Source organism: Aptenodytes patagonicus, chromosome 2 (genome assembly GCF_965638725.1).
Source record: "Aptenodytes patagonicus chromosome 2, bAptPat1.pri.cur, whole genome shotgun sequence".
Taxonomy (NCBI): domain Eukaryota; kingdom Metazoa; phylum Chordata; class Aves; order Sphenisciformes; family Spheniscidae; genus Aptenodytes; species Aptenodytes patagonicus.
The window spans coordinates 124640886-124647538 of NC_134950.1; the positions used below are offsets into that span (position 1 = coordinate 124640886).

The 6653-nt window shown below is 41.2% G+C and overlaps 1 protein-coding gene across 1 annotated transcript in view; it reads left to right on the plus strand.

Annotated features, from left to right (window-relative positions):
• The window catches only part of ZNRF2 (zinc and ring finger 2), a 62681-nt gene extending 56670 nt beyond the window's left edge, over nucleotides 1–6011 (plus strand). Inside the window, exon 5 of the mRNA XM_076331095.1 lies at nucleotides 170–6011. The gene's annotated coding sequence lies outside the window, so the exon portion shown is untranslated. The remainder of the gene's footprint in view (nucleotides 1–169) is intronic.
• The last annotated feature ends 642 nt before the right edge of the window (nucleotides 6012–6653 follow it).

The window sequence follows — 6653 nt, forward strand, 5'->3', positions numbered from 1 at the left end:
CTGTACTTGCTCATGGGTGTCTAACCTCATGTTAAATCCAATTTGCTTTTTTTTCACAGCGGAGGTGGTGATAACTGGGGCTTAGGGATAAGAGGAAGGAAGTTTGAGCGCGTTATATACTGTGAAATAGCTGAAATGATGGTACTTTTGTCTTCTGCTTTTTCAACAGCTGCTTCCACTGATCAGAAAACATAGGAGATGTGAGGTTCCCTTGCTGAACACAGCGTGCCTGGCTTGAGACTTACAGTTCTTTGTGGCTGAAAAAGGCAAAGATGGACAGTGACATGGAAAAAGCATTGCAGACACCCGGTTACTTGCCAGTAGTGCTCAGTATACCAAACACTCATGCAAAGGACACACAGGGATTTTGAAAATGCTGCACGTTCTGTAACAATCGACTCCCCACAGACATTACTGACACTGTTTTGTATCGAAGGCCAAAGTTCCTAATTTCAGCCTAACTTCTGGTTCAGTGAAGAAGCGGGTTATTGGACGTGTTTCCTACTGCCTCAAGTGGAAGCGGAGACGTTTGATACGTGCTATCCGAGACCCTTGCAGGAGGATGGCCCCGGGTTTGAGTGGGAACGTTTTCACCTTCTCATTGATTGAAGAAGAGTAAATGGCAAACTAAATATAATCTAACAGTGTGACCTTAATTTACTGAATTCATACCCTGTTTTACGTTCTTCACTTTTTTCAAGAACAGAAAACATAAACTTCTCTGCATAGGAATACTATATTTCAAAATTTTGTAACTAAACCTTTGTCACAATGCAGTCCAAAGAGTAAAACCAAGACAGGTAACTAATTTATATCGATCAAGCTATAGGGATTGTTGAAATCTGCACATTGTATTGCTATTTAAGTAACTAAAACTTCTCTTTTACTGCTTGTGAGTAAAAAAAAAAAAAACAAACAAAAAAAATGCAGCAAAGCAAAATCTTACAGCTATGCAACTTTTTTTTAAATAGGAAAAAAAAGAATTACCAATTTTAAGTGCTGCCAGTTAAGGTAATTTGTTTAACGGGTATTTTTTTAAAAATGTTTCAGGTAATTATTTTATTGTACTACTCTCATCTCCAGGCTGCCTCCTGAGGTGTAAATGATAACTGCAAATGTGGGCACAGCGAGAGGGTTTTTCACAGGCATGGGTGAGATAACATCGAGGTGGGATTTGTGTTTAATTTTTAAAACGCTTAGGTGCAAGTTTTTGTTTCCTTGTTTGAATGGTTTTTTTGATGGCAGGATCTGTAGTTCTTTGCATCTAAACCCTTGGTCTCTTCATGTGGAGACCAGCATTTGACTGTGGGTTTTTTTTTTTTTTAAAAATGCACCTGCATTTGTTTAATTTATTATTATTTTACTGTATTATATTGGTATAACCAGGGCTCCATGAAACACAGGATGTCTCTGGGGGGGTACACCAAGTAAAACTGTGGATAAGTATTAGTTCCCATAAAGTATCACAGTTCAAAAAAAAAAAAAAGACAGAAAAAAAAAGACAATAAACTGGAACAGACATCAGGGCTTAGAAGCATACTTTTTATATCAAGAATTAATCGTAGTAGTTTCTGAATTTCACAGTACAGGGAAGAGTTTATGAATATTTATTAGCGACAGCATTTTTAATGGGTTTCAATAGCTAAAATAAATTGCACGACACTGAACATTTTTCTTGTACGTACATAATTCTGCTTTTCTTTTTTTGTTTAAGTACATATTTCTCTCTGTTGCTACTGTGATTCATATCAAAAAGGGCAAAGAACAGGAGCAACTGCTGCTATCTGGAGAACAAGTGCAGTGCATGTTACTAAACTCTCCTACCGTGCTTGCAGAGCAATTCTTGCCTGGATAACATTTTCTCCTGAATGTTGCTCTGTAAAATGCCTTTGTTATGCTGCAGATCTAAAGGAGTCCAAACTAGATAATCGCTGGTGCAGTTTCTACATTTTTGGGCTTGCATCACTGGTTTCAGCTGAACCTGTAACTATGGGGCCCCGTTGTATTCTCTTTTTCAGTGGGAGCAGAACCATTTTGTCACACTTTCAATTCTATAGTCACATCATATGTACAGTCGTTCCCTGTACAGATTCCTTTTTAGCCAAGAATAGTTGTGTTGCCTTGTATTATCATGGGGGGTAGGGAGGGGATGAAGAATTACAGCACCTGTAGTACTCGAATAGTGGTGTTGCCTGCAGGCCTACTTTTCCAATGTTTTAAATTCCTGCTATTTTCTGAAAGTAAAGCTTTTGCATTTGCATTGATTTAATGTTTACTGTTGGCTTCATGCCTACAGAAACTCACCTGTAATAATGTAAAGGGGGTGGGTGTTTTGGTGTCCTGTGCTCCGAGGTCATAGATAGTCTTTGGCTTGGGGATTAAGTAGGTAAATATTATAAACATAAATCTGTTTACAACTTAAGCTCAGTTTTGGTAGTTCATATTTCTAGTTCATTTACTGTTTGTTTTTTTTTCCAAAAACCTTAATTTTCTGTATTCTGATGCAAGTAGCTGGTTTAAAGACCCAGCAGTTACCACTGCTGTCCTACATTTAGGACCAGTGTTTGAAAAGCATGCCACTAGCAATCGCACTGATGCGTGGTTTTGCAGGCAAGAGTCCGTTGCTGCTTCCATCGGCATGGTAGAGCAGCAATACCTCGGATTATTTGAGGAACTGATACAAAGTCAGCCTTAGATCCTAGTTTTGGCATTCTTGGTATCCATAAATCTCTTCTGAAAGGCTATGGGAGGTTTTTTTGCATCAAAACCTGTAATATAGACCGAGGCTAGAATGACCCTGGAAGCACGAGAGTGATGCTTGGGTGTGAAAACGCCTGTGGAAATTCACCTACGTGAGCTTTCTATCACTAGCTGTGCTGGTCAGTTGGCGATGACCATGCTGTAGACGTAGCTCTAGTCATAGGCAACACCTTCATTTTAAAAACATCCTCACAGTGGTACTGAATCATTGGCTTCAGAAGGGGAAAATAAACACCAAACAAGTCCCATGTCTCGATCAAGGAATACCACACTTGTCCACGAGAAGCAATAACTTAAAATACGGTGCGATATGCTTCTTTGCCTGTAAATATGTTGAGATTGCCAATTCTGTGCTGTTTCAGAGTGTTTTCTGTCATCTGGCCTATATCTTCCCTAAGTATGTAAGGGTTGGAAATAATTCCCATACTCAGGTCTGCCATAAACATGCTGCTTGCCAGAAGGGGAAGAGTAGACTCAACACTGTCTTGAAATGTGAGATTTTTCTGAACTTGTAACACCCCCATGTATCTTGAGTAGCAACTTGTGTTTTGAAGTTCATAGTGGAGGTGGCAATGATTTGGATTGTATATAACCCTACTCCATACAACACCAAGAGAGCCATGCTACTGTCAGCACAGGGCACCCATAGTCCTGTCTCTTATTAATCAGTATACCTGTAATAACGCTTCCCTTTTGAAGGAGGTAGCTAATTTTCTTTCAACGTGTACATTCAGTGATGAGTTCAGTGGGACGTAAAAGCAAAAATACAAAGCACACTGCAAATTTGTGGTATTTTATTTTTGGGAAGAATAAAGCCTGAAAAAGATGGTCTTATTTGTAAACAATTTAACTTTCCTATTCAAGGGTAAGTGTACTGCAGTATTTTGAAATGGAGAACGTGTAGGTGATGTACAAAGACGTGGGCGGATACTTGTGACCTTTTTTTTCCCTGCCCCTCCCTTTATGATGTAAAGGGGGTTTTAGGACCTAATCTCGAGATTTATATGTTTATCCTAGTTCTTAATGTTAGGAGCACTGGCTTTTTAATTAAGTCTTTGCTGAAAGGCTGGAGAGCTGGTAAAGCTGACTCCCAGAAGACTAAAATCTCAGCAAACGTGGGAAAGATCATTTTTATTCAGGAACATGGATCTTTGGTGTTTCGGGATGGATAATGTCTAATACGCAAGATGTGCTTATGGACGCTTTTAGTATGCCGCCTTTTCCATGTGAGGGCTTCAGAAACGTGCTCCATTTTTGTTGTGTTCCACCGAAAGCAGGGAACTTGGCACTTGAATGTTACTACTATCTGTACGTAAACAGCAACAAAGCATATGTTGGTTTTGATGTAGGCCATGATCTCTCCAAGTTTAGTTGCTTTCTCATATTGGAAGAGAATATTTGTGTGCAAATTTGGTATTGCTGTTTTGCACCTACTAATTTTGCTGTACAGTTGGGAGTTTCCTGCTGAGAGGCTACCGTATACTGGGGAGCGCAGAAGTGCTACTATGGATCTTCCAGCTCACCTTTGCCAGGGAAGGATTATCTCATTTTTTTGATGAGTGCTATATTTCATGATTCGCTTTCCACCCTTCCAAGCTTAAAAGTCATTTTAGCATCAATTTCTTCTTCTCTTCCTAGCTGAAGACATGATACGTTTTAGGCCGTATCCCCTCAATCTTTGGACAGGCTTTCCATTGGCATCAGCAAAAGTAACGTAAGAGGTTGTAGCTGGAAGAGGAGGGCTTGTTAGGGGTTTGCTACAACCCAGCCAAACGTGTTTTTTTCCTGCAGCCGTGTCATCGGCTCGTACCATTTCTTGTAATTCAAAACATTCTGTGTGAGAAATTCACCACAGAACTGTGTCCAGTTTTTGTTTCCTAAATGTGAAACTTACGATGTTTCTCCGTATAAATTAACCTGCTTCTGAAATCAGGTTGGAGATGTTTTAGCCTGTTGGGGGGAGAAAAAAAGAAAAAAAACAGTCCTTACTCTCAAGTTGTCTCAAGCTGCGTTTGGTTATCTTACTACACAGTTCAGCTGGCTTCCCAAGCTGCTGCATCGTGTTCTGTAAAGTCATTTCTCAATTAAGTATGTCAGAGCTGATGACGGGATAAACTGTAAAATGACCTCACTGTGGGGCATTACTGGTTGGTGAAGACTTGCTCAGGTAAACCATCGTAGGAATATCCTGCACCTGAAAAAGGTGGGACTTGGTTGTCTTTCGGTCTAGTAAGTTGCCAGTGTACAAGAAGTAGAAGGCAGCAAGCCCGCTAGCTGATCTTTCTGGCAGCTTTTAATCTCTGTGTGTTTGTTTGGGAGACTTTTGCCCTTGGGTGTGCTTTGGCAAAGATTTTGCTATGATAAGTAGGATTTGCTTGATTCTGGCAGAGTTTCAAGTGTAAGTAACCCAACGTTGCAAGAACATAATCTGTTGCTGAATCCTGTTCCTCTTGTTTTCCCTCAAATCTGTCCTTTATTGCTGATCTGTTATATTTAATAGTAAACACTTCTCAACATGACTGGTCACAAGCTCTCAAGGTGTGAAATGCTAGCAGGAGAGACATCAAAGTGTGATTCTGTGCTCTTCCTGTATATATTAAGACGAAGCTGAAGTATTCGTTATCGTACAGTCAAGAATTCTCTCCTAGCTGATATTGCCAAAGTACTATAACTTTCAAGGAAGAGGGAAGGTGGCTTAGCTGTAGAGGGGACGTTTTAATGAACTACTTTATTTTAAAAGCTGCAGTATCACACTGAACGAGCGGTGATCCTGCATTAACCTCATCACTTGATTGCGAACCTCATTCTGGCTCTCCCTACCCTTTGGCAGGCGCCTGCTGGTAGGGAGCAGGGTGTATGTTCCCCTTTTTTATATGCCTCTTCCCACAGAGCTAACCCTGCCTACGAGGAGTTAGAGGGAGCTCCATGCTAGCTTCTGAAATGCCACCTGTACGTGCAGTGGTAATGGACAAGATGTCTTCCTTCGTTACCCGGAGCAGAAATCGGAATGCAATTTGCCATGGCTAATGTAAAACATGTTTGTTGTTTTGGTTTGTTGTTTTTTTTCTTTTAGTTGAGCGGTATGATTGCAAGTTGACTTAAGTTGTTCTAAGGTACTCTCTTCAGTGGTCTGCCAGTACATAATCATGAATGAAAATATTTTTTTATTGATTTTTAGGTTGTATGTTTAACATTCCATTCATGTAAAATATGTACAAATATATGTAATAAAACTTTTGAAGTACAATTTTCTTTATACTTCCAGGTGATTTTTTTTTTTTTAAGTATTAGTGAAAGAGGCATCGCTGTTGGGCACAGCTTCCGTAGGAAGCTTTTCCTTCCTTCAGAGGAAGGAAAAGCAATGCGTGGTGTATAGTCACAGCTAGAAAAGTAACTTGGTACCTCGCCTGTCTGCAGTTCTGCAGGTAGGAGCGTGGACCCTCTGGGCCAGCCTCTGGTCCCCCTCAGAGCCCCCCTCGCTCTTTGCGGATCCTGCAAAGCGGCCAAGTGACAGGCTTTTATCCAGCTGGCCAAGGATGGTCTTGGCAGAGCAGGGCTGATGTAGCTGCTGTTTTGCCAGGGCGGCTGGTGGCTGGAGGCGAGGGGTCTCTGGTCGATGTGTCCTCTGGTGATCCTCAGCAGGCATGACGGCCTTCAAGATTGGCATAAATCAGAGCTGCCAGGTCCGGGGGTGGGAAACTCATGTGGGTGGTTTAAAAAGAAAAAAAGGGGGGGGGGGGGGAGAGGGGGTGGCAAACAGCCCTTTCTCATCAGCTAGGGACTGGGAAGCTCCATCAAAGCATCAGGCTAAGCTTAATACACCGCTCGTTCCTTCAGTTTCCTCTACCCGAAAACCACTCTGCCTTCCTTCCAAAACACTTCATAGTTTCCTC